Here is a 21,266-nt window from a genome sequence, read left to right as displayed (position 1 = left end):
ACCACACCGTAACACCGCCGCCTCAGAATTTTACTTTTGGCACTACACACGCTGGCAGATGACGTACACCGGGCATTCGCCATACTCACAAGCTAACATCGGATCGCCACACTGTGTACCGTGATTCGTCACTCCACACAACGTTTTCCTACAGTTGAATCGTGCAAGCTTTACGCTCATTACACCAATCGAGGCGTCGTTTGGCATTTACCGGCGTTGTGTGTGGCTTATGAGCAGCTGCTCGACCATGACTTCCAAATTTTCTCACCTCCCGTCTAACTGTCATAGTACTTGCAGTGAATCCTGATGCAGTTTGAAATTTCTGTGTGATGGTCTGGATAGATGTCTGCCTATTACACATTACGACCCTCTCCAACTGTCGGCGATCTCTGTAAGTCAACAGACGAGGTCGGCATTTACGCTTTTGTGCTGTGTGTGTCCCTTCACATTTCCACTTCACTATCACATCGGAAACAGTGTATCTAGGGATGTTTAAGAGTGTGGAAATCTCTCGTACAGACGTATGATGCAAGTGACACCCAATCACCTGACCACGTTCGAAGTCCGTGAGTTTCACGGAGCGCCCCATTCTGCTCTCTCAGGATGTCTAGTGACTACTGAGGCCGCTGATATGGAGTACTTGGCAGTAGGTGGCAGCACAATGCACCTAATATGAAAAAGTACGTTTTTGGGGATATCCGGTTACTTTTGATCATATAGTGTGTAATAAACTTCGTCACATGCGCCATGATTGTTTCGGTACAGATATGAAAAGACTGGTACCTTATCAATACGAAAAAATGTTGTGTTCAATGGCTTCAAAACTATACAGATACTGTAAGTGTTCATCTCAGCTAAGTGTCAATTCAACATTATATGTCAATGCGTAGTACACGCGCGCATGAAGACAAAATGTCGAAAAACTATTTACGGTAAGGTAAATCATTTGAAGAGGCAGAAATAAGTCGCTGGGAGGATCGAGAACGCCATATCTCTGGAGAGCCTGAAAAAGTGTTATGGGAAGCTGTACTGGGCTAGCTGACAAATCACAAAGGATATAGGCAGTCGTACAGGTAGAGGAGAGACGAAAGGCTGAGGAAAGATGGTGGGACAAAGCGAAGGACAGGTCAGTGGGGGTGGACAGCATGGAAGGGAACAATCTGACGCTGTAAACTTGATGACACAGTAACTGGAGATAATTCTCAAGGCTCTGACCGACCACATCTGACAAAAAGTTACGAATAATAGGTAATTTTGGAGACTGAAGCATATCAGACCTTAAAAATAATATAGATCTGGAGAAATACATCTAACAATAAGTTAGAAAGAGGCAGAACGAGCAAAAAACTTTATAAATTTCTAGGGAAATAATCACGAAACTTGCACTGCCTGACAAATAAAAAATAAGGTAACCAGAAAACATGGACGGATATCAATGTAACTTCGCACACATACTCACAATCTGTGGGTCCGAAAATGATTACAGATGCATTTTTTGTGACGAGTAAAACGTCCACCAGTGAGTGTTAGTATAGTTTGTGTTTAGTATTGTTACCAGATATAAATGATGACTAACTGAAAACCTCAGCTGCCGACAGGTGTTGTTCATATATCTCGATGTGGACAGCTGAAAATGTGTGCCCCGACCGGGACTCGAACCCGGTCGGGGCACACATTTTCAGCTGTCCACATCGAGGTGTATCAACAACACCTGTCGGCAGCTGAGGTTTTCAGTTAATCATTTAATCCAGGGAAAAGCTGCACGGTCGTCATCAGTAACTGTTCTTTCAAAAACAAGTTACTGTCTTCGTATTATATGTTACCAGATGTGGTTGGGCATGTAAGGAGCGTGAACAGAGTCAGATGTTGAGAGATCGCTGTGAAGGACACGGAGATGTCGCATATTGGTGTGGAACATAATCACCTTCAGCTGACAGAGTTTGAAAGGGCCTCATTGTCGGTCTCCATTTGGCCGGATGGTCGAATCGTGCACATCCACATTTGTGATGTATTCCGATGGGATAGTGTCCCGATGTTGACTGGTCTGCATGAGAACTTACAGGCAGGCATAGTCTTAGTCAGGGCTCTGACCGACCACACCTGACAACGACAATGGAAGACCGTCGTTTGCGCACACCATCTGTGACCAAATAATGGACTTCCTGTAACATTCTGGGTTATCCCGTACCATTGCTCGCTGGCAGGCAGCAGTGAGAGTAGGTAGTACCCGCCCCATGCGTAGGCTGGCGTTAACGCCACAATAGAAGTGGCTGCACTTGGAGAAGTGCCGTCAGCGAGGAGGATGTACTGCTGATGAAAGGCGTCAGGCTGCGTTCAGCGATGAATTGGGGTTCTACGTCACCGCAGGTGACCATAGTCGGCGAGTGTAGCAGTGACCTAGGGAGAATCCTATTGCTCTAGCGTTATGGACAGGGACAGCGGTCTTATTCCTGACGTCATGTTGAAGGGAGCGATAGGGTGTGATTTCATGTCACGGCAGATACTAATTGAGAAAACTGCTGGTACAGCTGCATGTTACGGACTTCCTGCGCCCCAATGTGACGGTATCGAGATGCCATTTTCCAAGTGGACAATGTTTATTTTATCACACTACTGGCCATTAAAACTGCTGCACCAAGAAGAAATGCAGATGATAAATGGGTATCCATTGGACAAATATAATATACTAGAATTGACATGTGATTACGTTTTCACGCAATTTGGGTGCATAGATACTGAGAAATCAGTACCCAGAACAACCACCTCTGGCCGTAATAATGGCCTTGATACGCCTGGGCAGTGAGTCAAACAGAGCTTGGATGGCGTGTACAGGTACAGCCGCCCATGCAGCTTCAACACGATACCCCAGTTCATGAAGAGTAGTGACTGGCGTATTGGGGCGAGCCAGCTGCTGGGCCGCCATTGACCAGACGTTTCCAATTGGTGAGAGCTCTGGAGAATGTGCTGACCAGGGAGGCAGTCGAACATTTTCTGTATCCAGAAAGGCCAGTACAGACCTGCAACATGCGGTCGTGCATTACCCTGCTGAAATGTAGGGTTTCGCAGAGATCGAATGAAGGGTAGAGTCACGGGTCGTAACACATCTGAAATGTAACGTCCACTGTTCAAAGTGCCGTCAATGCGAACAAGAGGTGACCGAGACGTGTAACCAATGGCACCCCGTACCATCACGCCGGGTGATACGCCAGTATGGCGATGACGAATACAAGCCTCCAATGTGCATCCACCACGATGTCGCCAAACACGGATGCGACCATCATGATGCTGTAAACGGAACCTGGATTCATCCGAAAAAATGACGTTTTGCCATTCGTGCACCCAGGTTCGTCGTTGAGTACACCAAAGCAGGCGCTCCTGTCTGTGATGCAGCGTCAAGGGTAACCACAGCCATGGTCTCCGAGCTGATAGTCCATGCTGCTGCAAACGTCGTCGAACTGATCGTGCAGATGGTTGTTGTCTTGCAAACGTCCCCATCTTTTGACTCAGGGATCGTGACGTGGCTGCACGATCCGTTACAACCATGCGGAGAAGATGCCTGTCATCTCGACTGCTAGTGATACGAGGCCGTTGGGATCCAGCTCGCGTTGGTCGAGATCCAATGACTGTTAGCAGAATATGGAATCGGTGGTTTCAGGAGGGTAATCTACCGAACCCACCGATTTTATATTCTTCTAACAGTCATCGGATCTCGACCAACGCGAGCAGCAATGTCGCGATACGAAAAACCGCAATCGCCATAGGCTACAGTCCGACCTTTATCAAAGTCGGAAACGTGATGGTACGCATTCTCCTCCTTACACGAGGCATCACAACAACGTTTCACCAGGCAACTCCGGTGAACTGCTGGTTGTGTATGAGAAATCGGTTTGAATCTTTCCTCATGTCAGCACGTTGTAGGTTTCGCCCCTGGCGCCAACCTTGTGTGAATTCTCTGAAAAGCTAATCATTTGCATATCTCAGCATCTTCTTCTTGTCGTTTAAATTTCGCGTCTGCAGCAGGTCATCTTCGTGGTGTATCAGTTTTTATGGCCAGTAGTGTATAATTCCAGTCACTCACCACAAATTATTGTAAACCTCATTTGTAAATGTTATCGATCTGTTACTGGAACTACAATAAAATAAAAATTTCCTGGATCGCTGGGAAACTTCACTGTAACTATGTGGAAACTTATGAGAACGATGTCCGTCCACAACTGGCACGTGTCTCTATGAAGTGTCTTCGTGATATTGACGTACTGCCATGGTCAGGATGATATGTCCCCGATAGAGTATGTGTGAGACCAGATCGAACTTCTCCCCAATGTCAGTATCGGAGATGTTACACACCAGTTCAACAGCCGTGGGCCAGGTTGACTTTGGATAGAAAGACAATATGACACGCTTTTCAAACGAATCAGTGCGTGCATCCAAACTAGAGAGAGTGCAGTTACATACTGGTAAGCGGGCTCAGTTCTTTTGTAAATCTGACTAGATTTTCTAAACGCTGCAGTAAGATCATTTATCTTCTCAACCCGTGTAGTTTCATATCGCTTCCTCTGTCCCTTCTTGGTGCTTCAGTTTTTATCAATCAGTATGTTTCGGGCAGTAAAAGTCACGGAAATTTGTTCTCAGCTTCGCAAAATCAATATGGTACTCACTGTGTTGTCCTCTTGGGAGTCTTAATCCTAGACCTCTTAACGACCCATACCTGAAACAAAAAAGAAGTCGAATATTAGAGTGTAAATAAAGATTGAGAAGGGTTGGGCGACGGTTGTTTGAAGAATTTAATTTAACGAACAATCATAAAAACAAAATGAAAGAGGAAATACACATACGATAAAAATGTCTTTCCGATTTATTGTTTATATCTGTTCTTGTTTTGGCACCCAAGCGTACCGGTTTTTTACTCATAATTTATTCCTTTACTGCGCTCAGTTCCATCAGTTTAAACCCGTTTGGTTCTTTATAAAAGTATTTGGTGAAGGTGTTAGCAGTTTCCTCGAGCGTTTTGCACTTGATCTGTGAAGAAAACTGCACCAATATACTGCTACAGATGGAGAAAATTTGGAAGTACTCTTTTACTCCATGTACCACTTGACAAATTCAAATGAGATATCCAACCAGATTTTTACTGCCAGAGTGGAGCTCAAGGACAACTGCCAAGTTTCGGCCCTTATGTAATTTCCTCCAAATCTGAAACTCCATAAACGTCTCATCTCACTTTCTTAAGAACAGCCATAGTTTATGGATCTGTTACGGAATCACTGTGGCACTGTGTGGGCAAAATACCCTAATGAAATCCCAGACAATAAAACTATTGTCCAGAAAGATACATGATCTTCATGCTTACATGTAGCATACTGAAATACTCAATAATGAAAGTAGAATACTGAACGAGTGAACACAGAGCCAATAACAAGATTAAAGTTAAACGCTCTTGGAAAGTTGGCAATAGCCGCGCGGTGTTAGGGGCCTCGTCTTGGTTTTTGCGGCTACCCCCGTCGGAGGTTCGAGACCTCCCTCGCGCAAGGGTGTGTGCGTTGTGCTTAGGTAACTTAGTTTAAGTTAGATTCAGTAGTGTGTAAGCTTAGGGACCGATGACCTCATCAGTTTGGCCCCGTAGAACTACCAGGTATTTAATTTTAAACAAAGAACATTTTCCTGAAGTATGAAACAAACTGTAGCGTTCAGCGTGTTGTGTGGAGTAATATATATCAGTGATTTCCGTAGTTTGTGAACAGGGGAGAAGTGGGATGCAACACTAACAATCACAGCTCAGTCCACTGAATGTAAAGTAAGCATAGTTCAAATAATCCATAGGAATTCTAAACCACATCTGTGTCGACATTTTATTCACTCTATTATTAAGTCTATATACAACAAAGTAAATACATATATGAACTTAGTATCTTCCGTCTTTACTGATGTGTGTTACAACCTTGCGTCACCAAGTGGCTGTCTTGACGAGAAAACCAGTTTAGCATCATGATACACTTTACACGCACGCACGCACGCGCACACACACACACACACACACACACACACACACACACACACACACACAGTTGGGAAAATGAACGAATGTGTTTCAAATATTAGCTTGATATTGTCCTAGAGTCGAGCTGTGCACCGTTTGCTTTCTTGCACAGCATCTAAACTCACAGCAAAATTGATTCAGCTGGTGTTCCTGTACTCTAAATGTTGTAAGTGTTGCCCGGTTATGCGAAATTAAATTAATATTAAATAAATAACAACAAAGCAATAAAAATGTTGTATACTTGTACTTCCGACTAATAAATAATAAAAATAGTGTTCCTATTAATAAGATTATAAAGATGAAATGAAGTAAAAATAAAAATCAACTTCAGTTACGCTTGCTTATTTAAGTAGGAGCCGATTCCTTAAATACTAAGTAAAGTAGGAGCAGATTCCTTAGTATAACTTAATTTCAGTGGGTATGAAATACCAAGACCCATTCTGCTAAACTACACACAAAATAATCACCACCTCACACATAAATATAGTTCAATACAGCGATTAACATATGTAAACCGGTAGTTTAGTAGTAGATCCAACAGGTTAATCAGTAACAGATCCTAAATTGCTGCCGAAATAATTCAGAGCACAATGCTGTCTTTCGCATAACACTCGCTTAATTGTAGAATTTCAGCTGGTTCAGACATTCTAAATCCCATTCAGCCATGAATACTTCTCAATACGAACGTAATTTAATGTATTCATGCGGCCAGTTACCACTCAAAATCTGTCACATTACAAGTCATAAACCACGCTAGCACCTCTCCAGCACATACGATACCTCCAACGTCCGCTTAGCGCGGTAGGACGCTTCAAGCAGAATGACCAGGCGCGACAGTCCATGCTGCCTTATAAGCCCTCGTTAAGCCCTTGAAAGTTTCGATCGATCACAAAAATACATGAAATGTATCACCATTAAAAAAAAGTGCTCATCATGTTGGAGAGTATTCTATGTTTGGCGACGATTCTGTCATCCCGTATTCCATTTCCTCCATTCATGCCGCCCTCCTTTCTAGTGGTCCTCTGGTATCCTTCGCGTCCTGGCCATCATCTCAAACCCAGCTCCTGCTACATCACCCACGCTTTCTTTTCCACGCTAGAGTTCACTGTTGAACTTCCTTTGACTATCAACTGTCATTTCAGACGTTTCATCTCTACGGTGTCTAGTACTGATTTAACGAAACCCGTCGCCTCTTCGATGTTGTTGGTCCAGCTTGGAGATGCCACAAGCTCGCCTCCAGAACGTCAACTGTAGAACAAGCAAATCGTCCCGCTGACGCTTGTTTACTTCTCTTTTTTCTGCTCTGTACTTAGAGGTTTTTTTCAACACTTGAATTATGTATCACGTGTTTGGTTCTGTTTGTTATTTTGATTTTCTAAAGTGGTGTATGGCCCTCTTGTTCTGCTCTATTTTATTATTTATGTCATTTTCTCTTTTTCCGTCCAATGATATCGTAACCACCGGACATTTAAAAGAGTTTATATCCCTGATCTTGCCTCGAGATACCCTACTGTACAGTCGCCGTCCTGGAGATATACTGTTTTTGAAAAACTTGTGTGAGCCCATAACATATTCCTCTTTTAACTTCCGAAGCAATTACTCAGCATCATTCTGGTCTCCTGCTATGTCCCCATGCGGACTTCCATGCCTAGAAATTTACTCCTCCAAGCTTTACAGTATATGCAATGCACAAATACGACAAATATGTCAAAAGAACTGTTTTTCGTTGATAGTTCCTCTCAGGCAATACATGTCTACAATTTTACCCACAGGTACTTACAACGTAAAATTTCTGCACACTCACTCAATATGTATTGTTGTCAATACATGACAAACAAAAAAGATGTTCTCCTCTGTTTATACTTTTTATATTTTATGTATATAATACTACTTTTAAATGAGGACTGTCTTTATTAAACGCCGCAGTACCATATAATTAATTAAATACGAAATTACTATTAGCCGAGCGGTCTAAGGCGCTGCAGTCATGGACTGTGCGGCTGATCTCGGCGGAGGTCGAGTCCTCCCTCAGGCATGGGTGTGTGTGATTGTCCTTAGGATAATTTAGATTAAGTAGTGTGTAAGATTAGGGACTGATGACCTTAGCAATTAAGTCCCATATGATTTCACACACATTTGAACATTTGAACGAAATTACTTAGAAAACTACACATATCGTACATGATTACATAGGCAAAGATACAAAGAATGACATGCTACATTCATTTTCTGTGGAAGTGTGGGAAATACGCTGTTCTGACACATTTTCATAATAAAAAACAAGTATTGAACAGTTCAATAAATACAACATAGACAGGTCTTTGACTTCCTGTGATGACATCTAGTGACCTCAGCTGTTACCCAACACCTTGGTCGTAAAGATCACATGAAGTGCTCAATAAGTATTAATTTATAATGGTTTGTGTAATGTAAAACATTTACTGTGCCACTGTAATTTTTACAATACAGCTGATATTAAAGGCTCGATTTACGCAACTCATTGCCGTGATTATGGCCATGTGATTGGTTTTGTAACATGACAAAATTGTGAATTATTATTTAATTTAAAAATATTTCTTCACAGTCAGTCGGAGTAACGTTGTACCACGTTTTTAAATTTTTAAAAGTACTGTACACAAAAAATTTGACATCACAACAGACATTGTAACAATTTACATCTAGAGTTAGTGAGTGCTTGGGAAAGTGAAACTGTGCACTAACTATGCCCTATTAGAGTAAAATTTCTATTTTAATAATGGCACAAAGCTACAATGTCATTTAGGGAAACTTAAGACCAGTTTTCAAAAACATAGTGTTTTTCATATATCTAATGCTCTAGGTAATTTTGGATTATGTGAGAAGGAAGCGAGGTGTTGATAAGAAGCGGAAGCAAACAGTGGTAATTCAGTCTTGCATATTTACTTTGAAATATAAAGATGTTTGTATAGACCTGGCATTCTGTAACTTAAATCGCTGTCGCCAGAAGCTCTCTTCACAGACACTGCAATTAAAGGATAATCACGAGCTTGAAGGATTGTGTGGAGGTGAAAAGACAACTGAAATGCTAACTTGAAACCTTATACGTAATAAAACTGTTACATTTAGTACAAAATAGTGCAAGTAGATGCAGCAACAACCATTTGAAAAATAATCAATAAATGGAACAAATACTCTGACTGGTAAAAAGTCATAAAAGTAAAAAGCACATCCACTGTCCGTCGTTTTGCTGATTCCGCCATCTGCAGAGCCACGGTTTGAACCCAAGCGGTCCATGATTTGCCCGCCAAATCCTTTTCTGGCCACTGCTGGCTGCTGTTGGGGGAGGGGGGGGGGCGGATCTGTCTGCACCCAGAAAAGTCTGGTTTGACGTTATTTTGATGTGTACACACTGTATCGAAGACGACGGAGACTATGTGCTGACTTTTACGATCGTTCCAGACGCTGAACTGTGGTACCCATTCTTGCAGGCGAATTAACGGGAGTAGCCCATTACATATTCATTTGGTACAGCTCATTGAACTACCATTATGAATTGCATTGAATTACTACAAATAACTGGAAGCTGTGTGTGTTTGTTCTTTCTTTGGGTGTGAGAATCTGTCTACTGTACGAGAAAGACCTGACAATATTATTGGCAAACGGTAACTTAACTTTCTCAAGTGTAGTGTCATCATGGCTCAGTCGAATGAACACTGAAGTGCGGTGGTAGATGTACTGTTTTCAGACCTACTGAAAACGTGATCTTTTTATTGGGGTATTGACGAATGTATAAAAATTAGGGCATGACTGATGACAATGCATTTAAACTCTTTTCTCAAATACTTTTTCTCAACTACCAGTTTCAAGTGATTATACTGAGCTGACATGTTTCCATGAACTGTGGTACCCATTCTTGCAGGCGAATTAACGGGAGTAGCCCATTACATATTCATTTGGTACAGCTCATTGAACTACCATTATGAATTGCATTGAATTACTACAAATAACTGGAAGCTGTGTGTACACAGCTAAAATACAAAGTTTTCTTAATTTTTCTCCTTTGATACCCATTTCCCACACGTTTTAAAATTTGCACAGTGTTTTCATTGCAATTGTCAAATAATGACTAATGCTGGATTGAAGAATTCTGTACGCGTTAACTGTCGAATAAAACAGAATGAATATATTAAATTACAAGAAACAATGATCTCTGTGGCAGGCTACGCCCTTCACCGTCTAAAAGCAGTTCATTGTGTTATGTGTGTCAGGGCAGATTACTTTGCTCACATAAATTGTCATGAGTAAAATCCTAAACTTTTGGACCGAGCGAGGTGGCGCAGTGGACTCGCATTCGGGACGACGACGGTTCAAACCAGCGTCCGGCCATTCTGATTTAGGGTTCCCGCGATTTCCCTGAATCGCTCCAGGCAAATGACGGAATGGTCTCTTTGGAAGGGCACGGCCGACTTCTCACCCCATCATCCCCCAATTCGATGAGACCGATGACCTCCTCGCTGTTTGGTCTCCTCCCCCCCAAATCAACCAACATAATCTTTTGGGTATATGAAGAATAACCAAACTACCTCTGTAAGGCAGAAATGAGTAATACGTATAACAAACAAAAAAAGCAAAAGTGGTCAGTGTAGTGCACTGTTTAAAATAATAGAAATTTTGACACTGTTTTTGAATGTAATTTAAAATTATTGATGATGACCTTAAAAGTAACACGTTTTTAAGATACATCTCATTTTGTTTCTAATTTTTGAGGGAAACGGACACACTTTCACATTGTGACATTTTTATACGTCTAACATGTCCGAATACGGTGGAGCACATACCCACTATAGTTTGTTCTCGTCAGGTTTAGCGTGGACTCCATTCCATACAGAACCTTCGCGGAAATATTTGTATCAACTTAGTAAGTCAGGTTTGTGGTGGGTTCAAGCATCAGAGCACTTACCACTTGTAGTCCTGAATGTACCAACTGCATATATGTAGAGGTGCAAAGAATACCTGTGAGAAATTCGATGTAAACCGCTAAGCAAATCAGCTGTTACTTAGCACTGCCAGGAATATAACCCTAAAGTGCGACACGACTGGACCAGTATTGCGCTTCACTTCCAAGGCTTTTGGGGTAGTTTAATGAATGAGTCCATAAAAATAAGTGAAGTGAAAGCTCTAACAAACAGAAACGGGAGTTTGAATTAAGGCAGCGATAAATTAAAGACCTTACCGGCCATCTCGTCCGTAATTTTGAGGGCACGAGTGCTTTATGTAGTACTGCCAAGGGAGTAGAAAAAGAATACGTGTCAAAGGGAGACGAACTGGTCTTTAAATGTAACCGCGACACCGCACATATTCAATAGTCTGATCGAACTTCATATAGCAAGAACTGCTAAGGCTATCCGCACTTAGCTGAAGAAGACCAACGGGTCGATCTTAGAAATTTAGCACTGAAAATTTAATTCTTCACTTGGGCTGGAAATCGAAAGTGTGGCAGCACTAATATTGGTACATCATACAGCATACTGTGTACAGTGGCTTGTGGAGTACGGGAGGACGTTGATGTTCGAGGGTGACTCAGATGGAAACCTTTTTCATTTAATATTATGCAAATGAGGTAACTCAGAAAAACTGTTAATCCTATTACGTGTAAAGAACGAATTGCACCACTTTGGAAATACTTGACTACCTCGTGAGAAGATTTAACTTGATTGTGAATGCAGCCACTCGTGCACCGCGGTTTTCACTTCTTCATCGCTTCCGAAATCCTTATCTTCCAGTGCTTCTTTGAGCAACCAAACACCTGAAAGTCACTTGGGGTGGGATCTAGTAGGTAAGAAGGACACATTCAAATTTAATTTCCTGTATTGTGGCTAAGGTTGAACGGTCAGTAAAGAGACTATCATTGTCATGTTCCACGAAAACAGATGCAATCAGAATTCCCCACCGAAGCATGTTTTGTAACAGATTTTCGTACATGAATTACTGGTAACTGCTAATCCCCTTCCCACATAATGCTCCAAAATTAGCCCTGTTGCATCCCAAAATAGAGTGAACTTGATTTTCCCTGCCGATGGTTGAGTGCGAATTGATTTCAGTTTTTGCCGAAGCGCTATGGTACAATTCCTCACTCGATTTTTTGCTTCAGTTTGGCGACAGTGCTCCCAGATTTCATCCCCCATAACAATTTTGTCCAGTAATCCACTCTCTCTGGCCGGGAAACAATGCAAAAGTCCTTCACACGCACCGAAACGACGATACCTCATTTCCGTAGTACCGATGTAGCGGACACTTTACAGAATCTTAGCACATAATGGACAATACTGTGTGCTGAGCCAACACTAGCGGACGCGTTGGGACATGAACGTCAACGAGTGGGCGCCGTATATACAAACGTCCTTACGAATTTAACCGATCGAAGGAGACTCTTCGTGAAAGTCGAAGTACGTGTCGTTGCGCGAGTGAGAGTCCGGAGGTGCAACTGTGTAAACTTCCGGAAACTGGTTCCGATTCCTACATCGTATGGAACTTTCACAGCAAGAATAGTGTTTATGACCTTACTGCGAAGGTCTGTGAATGAACTTGTGGTCCTAGTATGGAGTCTATTAGATGCTAAGGATCTCGATGAAAATCACGTGCCGTTGTCTTAACATCTCGTTAAATAGGTATTATTTTGTATATCCTTGGTGGTTTATCAAAATAATGTACTGGTTGATAGGAGATATCGAATGCATTTTTGAAATATGACGAACAGTAGTACCGGTCCACTCTCGAATATCCCAACTGATTATTCGTCTCCAAAGACGTCCCAAAGCGCCTTTCCATTATGCAGCTTAAATGGACGTCGGGAAGTAAAGAGTTTGTGGATACGCAGTATGCGTTAGTCGCTGGCGCCGAGGGTGCTACGTCGTCTAGATTAGAAGGAATAGACTAATGCATAGTGAGGCGACACCATCAGTTCATTCAATCAATACAACGCAACCGACTTAAAGTCTGAGAATTCCAGTTTCTGTGAAGCAGATCCACATAAATAAAACTAATTTTATTGGTTTGAAGGTCTCAGGAATTGAAAGATGTACTTCAGCTGCTATTGTTTCCAGAAGTCTGACCACAGGTGTACTTCTCACTTTTTCTTTGGTGTGGTACAGCGATGAACGGACGTGCAGTATGAGTCACGCGCAGGATAGGTGGCCCCAGATGGCCAAGTGCATGTAGTTTCAATGCGATCTGGTATAGGTCATTAGCTGGCGGACACTGAGCACCAGCCAAAATACTCTCATTTTCATTTGCAATTCCGCTTGTTTAATTTTCTAATTTTTTATTAGTTACTATTATAAGTGTGCTTAGTTATGAGAGTGAAGAAAGGTGTGAATGTGAAATAATGTTTTACGTAAAGTTTTTATACTTTAAACTTGAGTAACTGGTTCCGTGATCAATATTTGAGAATGATGCGTGTGTTAGTTATTCGTACCGGGGAATTTCTTATATTCTGTCTCTTCATAGTACTGGGTAAATGAGGTTACTATATCCTTAAAGTAGTTCTGTTAAGAGGGAGATAATTTTATATTTGTAGGTTTCAAAATTTATTTATGTTAATTTACTGTTCTGATTCAGTGACAACTTTCGATTGATTATGTATATATGCGCGGGTTTGATGTTGTTTTACGATTGCGTGTGACGTTTCTCTGCCAGTCAGAAATTAGCATATTCGCGGCTACTTTGGGAACTAGAAATTTCTTTTGTGTAGACTCGGGTCTTGGATCTCATAGTCATCAGACCTATTGGTAGGTACTCCGACGAAAATTATTAATATTGCGATATTTCGGTAGCAAAATGAAAGTGTCGTCTAGTGTAGAAGAGAGTTCGATTTAGTGGTGGCATTTTAAATAATAAAATTCCGCATGGCTTGTTGCTTACTGGCGAACGTGAACATTTTGCTGCTAGAGACTGATTACGGCAACATTTGAGCGAGCTATTCTAAAAGAGACAATCCGCTTGTAAACCTTCCCTGAAGGATGACTAATAATTACCATAAACTGGATACGGTTCTGAATGAGGTGTGTGTGTGTGTGTGTGTGTGTGTGTGTGTTGACTTTTCAGACTTAGGGCAGCTTAGAGTAAGGTTCGGTAGTAATTGGTGTATGCAAGCTTACCGTAACGTAGTTAAATTTTAAGCATATAAATACTTTCGTTTAACTATAATTAACCTCCCACCGACAAAACAATATTTAATGCGACTGTGGTAACGAGGTGTACAGCTACTTATTCTGAAGTTCTTTTCCGGCTGGGAATTGCTGTCCAGTGACTTGAGGGAGGCGTACGTGTGAGAAGAGATTCATCGCAAGGTGAGTGAAACTTTATTCAAAGCAGCAACGCACTGCGCCGCCGCAGTATGCGTATTATTGTTCCAGACTTTTTGAAGTCTTAAGTTTCTACTTTTCCAGTGAATTGGAGCAGTTAGGAGTAGTCTACATGGACACAGCATTTTGCGCAAAATCACGAATGATAATTGATGATAACTGACATATAAACGATTATTTTGCCAGCCGCTCCCGCCAATTGCATCACGTCATGAATGCTAAACCGTAGTTCCTGTCGAAAGTGACAAATAAGATTAAAGGGGGAGGGGAGCAGAGGGACTCATAGAGAATGGCCAGAACAATAGCGGATTTGTGGCGCCCGAAAACACGAGTGAAGACAGCACAAACAGCACAAACTTAGTCATACATAAACGCAATAAAGAGTAAACAGTTGAAACAATGGAATCGTTAGTGATACTACCACCCGCACCTGAATCTCCACATGTTCGGTAACGGCTTCTTTGATCTAAGTGGAAAGCGTGACGGGACCTTGGCTCGGTAATAGTAAAGTTAATCGTCTTTTACGCCGTGAACGACCATTACAAGATCTCTTCTCCAGGGCTGTGCACGCCGCCAGTCTCTGAACGGACACGTCATTCTTTTCTGTGAGGCCACAATAGACTGCCGCCTGTTAGTCATTTGTTGAAACAGGGGGATAACTTTTTCCAACTACTAAATCAATGGTACAACTAGTCAGAATTTTTTCGCAGTTTTAATGTGAAAGAGTGCTACATCTTACGATACTATCACGTTCGTTACGCTGATTTATTTGTGTAGTTTTGTGGAAAATAATGAGTTGCTAGTGCCTCATTTTCTGTAGTACTGCATTGTCAGACTCTTGCGCCAATGAATTCTAGTGGCTGTTTGAACAATAGAGAGTGAAAGGTCGTGTGTTCGGTAAGAGGGTACAAGAAAATGCCTGAGGTACCGATATTTTTAGTGTTGATACATGTGAGGTTTTCAGATGAGAACAGATATTTGCCATCCAAAAAATATGAGAGTAACTGAGAGTTACGGAACATAATGTTTCAAAGACACACACGCGAAGAAAGTTAGTTGATTCCACAGACTGGCTTTGCTTCCTTAGGGAACATAGTGACTGTTTCATAATGAATATTTTTAATTACCGTATATATTTCAGCCTAAGGTCACGCAGAAGTATTTTCCATTTACGATTTCCTTCTTGTTATTATTAGAAGTGTTAAATAATAACTCAGTCACGTAGAGTTTCTCACTAACTTTACGTAGCGTATTCAAATTGTAACTCATGTACTTTTCGTGACCTGACCCAGCACCTGCCAGACTGCCCAGTACCTAATTAATCTGTAAAATTAGAGATTCATAATGCTGACAAAAGGACGAGTTTATTGGTACCAAACATGGACCTATTAACTGTGCAATTAGAAAGCTCACTAATTAAATAAATCAATTTGTGTACCAAAACCAATTTTCTCCGGCCAAAACACGCCACCGATGTCAACCCTGCAGGGCGGACTGTTAACAGGAGGAGAGAAAACATTTTTCCCCTCCACCATACATTTGATATTAAAATCACTCAAGACGGCGAGTTTTCTGGGAGGCGTTGCTTTCAAAGCTGGCCAAAGTGCACTCCGATACATTGCGGTACCGACTGTGCATAAGCTCAAAAAAATGGCGCCCAAACAGGCCCGGTAACCTTAACTTCATCGACAGCTACATCTACATCTACATCGGCACTCCGCGAGCCTCCGTATGGCGCCTGGCGGGGAGTACGCTGTACCACTGTAAGTCATTTCCTAAACGGAGAACGGCCGAGCCTCTCCGCCCATGAGGAGCCATAGGAACCTTGGCGCCTCCTTTCCCAGTTACGATGGCATCGGGCACTTTCTCGCCTCCTGCGGAAGCGTGCTATGAGGCGGCACGAAAAGAAACAAAACCACGATGAAATTACCTCCACGCCCTCATTGTACGCAGTCGGTTGAAGATGCAGTCAGTATCCGCAAAATGGATGTTATCATCTTTGAACACTACCGCCTGTCCATCACCTTCGAATCAGCTACTTGTATGCGTCAACTAGGGTAACATCGTAGGAAGTCGGAAGCATGTTGCAACTAGAGTGGCTGCATATCGTGCAATCGCAGAGCGGCGCCAGTCCGTCGGCAGTAATGCAGGTTTAACGTGCCGTCATGTTTCTGCTAACGTACCTGTGTCTTGATTGCCATGGATTTCCTTTCTCATTTTCGAGGTCCAACTCTCGACATCATCTCTCTCTCTCTCTCTCTCTCTCTCTCTCTCTCTCTCCGCGCGCGCGCGCGCGCGCGCGCGTGTGTGTGTGTGTGTGTGTGTGTGTGTGTGTGTGTGTCTGTGTGTGTGCGTCTGTAGGTGCTGTTCGTCGATGACATCTGGTGCCCCGTGGTCTAGGGGTAGCGTCTTCGTTTAGTGCGCAAAACGTCTTGGGTGCAGGGTTCCAACACCCCACAACTCCGTTCCACTGCTTCAGTTTTGAAGAAAACTTATAATAAATTGTGGTCGAATACCTCCAGCATAAGAAATCAGCCCTATTCTGCTAACGGACTTGTCATAGAGGACGTAGGAGCGGACAGACATTCAAGGTACTCTCTTGCCCTTGGGGTGAAAACTGCCCTAAAAGGCGGAATAATCAGCAATGATCAACGGTATGAGGATGCAGAAGGCAGTGAAAACCACTGAATTAAATGCACATAACGTGTATCTACAGAACATGTGGCCTGTAGTTGAAATAGTGTCATGATGATCTCCCCACTGGCAAAAGATTCCGGACTAGTCCCATTCCGATCTAAAGGCGAGGTGACCATGAGAAAAAGGTGGAATAACCAACAAAAGGGTATCATTCTACGAGTCGGGGATTGGAATGTCAGGTATCTAAACGTGGTAGGAAAGCAAGAAAATAGGACAAGAATAATGCTAATGTTCAGTCTAGGTATAAGTAGCCAGTGAAGTGAAATGGATAGAAGACAAAGCTTTCTGGTCAGGTGAGTATGCGGTAATATCATCAACAGCAGAGAATGTAGGACGGAGTAGAATTTGTTATGAATAGGAAGGTATGACAGGAAGTGAGTTCCTGTGAACAGTTCAGTGATAGGGTTGTACTCATCAGAATCAACGGCAAGCCAACATCGACAATGATAGTTCAGGTAAACATGCCAACGTCGCAAGCAGAATATGAAGAGACAGAAAAAGTATATGCGGGTACTGAATCGATAATTCAGTACATAAAGTGAGAAGAAAATGTAATAGTCTTAGGGGTTGGTATGCGGTTGCAGAAAACGGAGTAGAAGAGTTGTTACAGGACAATATGGGCTTAATAGTAGGAGAAAAACTGCGTTCTGCAATAAATTTCAGATAGTAAGGCGACAACTCTCTTCAATATTGACGAGAGGAACAGATATTTTTCGAAAAAGCTGGAAGATATAGGAAGATTTCAGTTAGATTACAACATGACCAGGCAGAGATTCCGAAATCAGATACTGGATCGTAAGTCGCACCCAGGGGCGGATATAGACTCAGATCACAATCTGGTAATAAAGAAGAGTGAGACTAGTGAGGAAGATTCTATGTGCAAAGAAATGGGATACGAAAGTAGTAAAAAATAAAGAGACGCACTTAAAGGTCACTGAGGCTGTAGATACTGCGACAATGAGTACCTCAGTAGGCAGTTCATTTGAAGAGGAATGGACATCGCTACAAAGAGCAATCACAGAAGTTCGAGGGAAAATGTAGGTAAAAGGAAGGTAACTGCGGAGATATCATGGATAACAGAAGAAATAGTTCACTTGATCGACGAATGGAGGAAGTACAAAAATGCTCAGAAAAATTCAGGAATACAGAAATACACGTCACTAAGAAATTAAATAAATGGGAAATGCATGGAATCTAAGACAAAGTAGCTAGATGAAACGTGAAGACATCGGAAAAGAAGCTGTTGTCGGAAGCACTGACTCAGCACATAGAAAAGTCAAGACAACCTTCTGTGAAGTTAAATGCAAGGACGGTAACATTAAGAGTGCAATGTGAATTTCACTATTAAATGCAGGGGCGAGAGTGAACAACTGGAAGGAGCACATTTCAGGCGTCTATGAGGGTGAAGACTTGTCTGATCACGCGAAAAAATGACGAAACGGGAGTCGATACAGAAGAAATAGGAGACCCCGTATTAGAATCAGAATTGAGGAGAACTTTTGAACACTTAAAATCAAATAAGTCAGAAGCGATAGATATATTCGATCAGAATTTCTGTAATCACTGGGAAAAGTGGCAATAAAACGATTATTCACGTTCGAGTATGGAATGTATGAGATTGGCTATATACCATCATATTTTCTGAGAATCATCATCCACACAATTATTCTCAGCCATAATGGCTATGTTTGTGAACCGTGACCTTATGGGATAATTATTTATTTCTAATTTTTGCTACCAGTCACTTTTTTATTTTATGTTTAATGTAACATAATACAACACGTTTCGAACAGTGGATTACGTCGGCAATCAGTGACAAAATACAACGTGCAATAGTGTAATGTCAATCAACATCTCCACCATTACATTAGTAATGCAAGTGAAGCAGAAAGATGACGAAATCGTAAGTGATTAACTGTCATATAAAAGCCTTTCACATTATTTTCGTAACACATAACTGATGCAAATCCACCTGTATCCTATACAGGCTGTGATATCATACTTACTCAACCACAAGGAAGAAAAACAGCAGCAGAAGACGCCACTGATTTCGATTTCCAGCCGTCCACTGGCCCATCCCCCCGCCCCCCACCCCCGCCCCCCCCAAATGCCACACCAGCCTCTACAGTAACAAACATTGGAGAAAGAGTTCTAGATTAATCTAGTGAAGACTGTTTATTTTTAAGTAACATTTCTCTGTATGTATGTATGTATAAACGCCTGAAGATGAACAGAACGTGTTCGAAACGCGTTGTATCATGTTAGATTAAACATAAAATAAAATAAAAATGACTGATAGCAGAAATTAGAAATGAGTAATCATCCACACAATTCCGAAGATGGCAAGAGACGACAAGTGTTCGAATTATCGCATAATCAGCTTAATAGCTCTTGCTTCGAAGCTGATGACAAGAATAAAATTCAGGAGAATGGAAAAGATAATTGAAGACCTGATAGAAAACGAGCTGTTTGTAAATGGCACCGTAAAGGCGGATCTGACGTTGCAGTTGATAATGGAAGCAAGGTAAAAAAAAAATATCAAATACTTTCTAGGATATCTAGACCCGTAAAAAATGTTCGAAAACGTAAAATGATGCAACCTGTTCGAAATCCTGAGAAAAATAATGGTTAGTTTTAGGGAAGTTCGAGGAAAACACAATATGCATAAGAACCAAGGGAGATCAGTAGGAGTGGAAGAAAAACAATGAAGTTTCTTGAAGAGGCAATGATGGAAATAAAAGAAAGGTTAAAGAGCGGAATTAAAACAGAAGGTGAAATTATATCAATCGTAAGATTCGCTGATAATACTGCTATGCTCAGTGAAAGTGAAGAACGGTTACAGGACCTGCTGAATGGAATGAATATTCTAACGAGTACAGACTTTGGACTGAGGATAAACCAGAGAAATACAAAAGTAATGAGAAGAAAGGAGGAGGAACGAGGACTAAGATTATTTTAACATCAAGACTGATGGTCACAAAGTAGATGAAGTTAAGGAATTTTGATACCTCACCAGCAAAATAACCATGACGGGCGGAGCAAGGAGGATATGAAAAGCAGACTAGTACTAAAAAACTAGCATTCCTGATCAAGAGAAGGCTACTAGTATCAAACATAGGTCGTAATTTGAGGAAGACGTTTCTGAGGATCTACAGAATTGTACGGCAGTGATACGGCTGGAAGCAAAACTACTCAAGCGGATGTCGTTATCAGGAGAAAGAAAACTGGCGTTCTACGGATCGGAGCGTGGAATGTCAGATCCCTTAATCGGGCAGGTAGGTTAGAAAATTTAAAAAGGGAAATGGATACGTTAAAGTTAAATATAGTGGGAATTAGTGAAGTTCGGTGGCAGGAGGAACAAGACTTCTGGTCAGGTGACTACAGGGTTATAAACACAAAATCAAATAGGGGTAATGCAGGAGTAGGTTTAATAATGAATAGGAAAATAGGAATGTGGTTAAGCTACTACAAACAGCATAGTGAACGCATTATTGGGACCAAGATAGATACGAAGCACACACCTACTACAGTAGTACAAGTTTATATGCCAATTAGCTCTGCATAAGATGAAGAAATTGAAGACATGTATGATGAAATAAAAGAAATTATTCAAATAGTGAAGGGATACGAAAATTTAATAGTCATGGGTGACTGGAATTCGGTAGTAGGAAAAGGCAGAGACGGAAACGTAGTAGGTGAATATGGATTGGGGCTAGGAAATTGAAGAGGAAGCTGCCTGGTAGAATTTTGCACAGAGCACAGCTTAATCATAGCTAACACTTGGTTCAAGAATCATAAAAGGAGGCTGTATACATGGAAGAACCCTGGAGATACTAAAAGGTATCAGATAGATTATATAATGGTAAGACAGAGATTTAGGAATCAGGTTTTAAATTGTAAGACATTTCCAGGGGCAGATGTCGACTCCGACCACAATCTATTGGTTGTGACCTGTAGATTAAAACTGAAGAAACTGCAAAAAGGTGGGAATTTAAGGAGATGGGACCTGGATAAAATGAAAGAACCAGAGGTTGTACAGAGTTTCAGGGAGAGCATAAGGGAACAATTGACAGGAATGGGGGAAAGAAATACAGTAGAAGAAAAATGGGTAGCTTTGGGGGATGAAGTAGTGAAGCCAGCAGAGGATCAAGTAGGTAAGAAGACAAGGGCTAGTAGAAATCCTTGGGTAA

Source organism: Schistocerca nitens, chromosome 2, assembly GCF_023898315.1.
Source record: "Schistocerca nitens isolate TAMUIC-IGC-003100 chromosome 2, iqSchNite1.1, whole genome shotgun sequence".
In the NCBI taxonomy this organism is placed as follows: domain Eukaryota; kingdom Metazoa; phylum Arthropoda; class Insecta; order Orthoptera; family Acrididae; genus Schistocerca; species Schistocerca nitens.
This window is presented reverse-complemented; position numbering follows the sequence as displayed.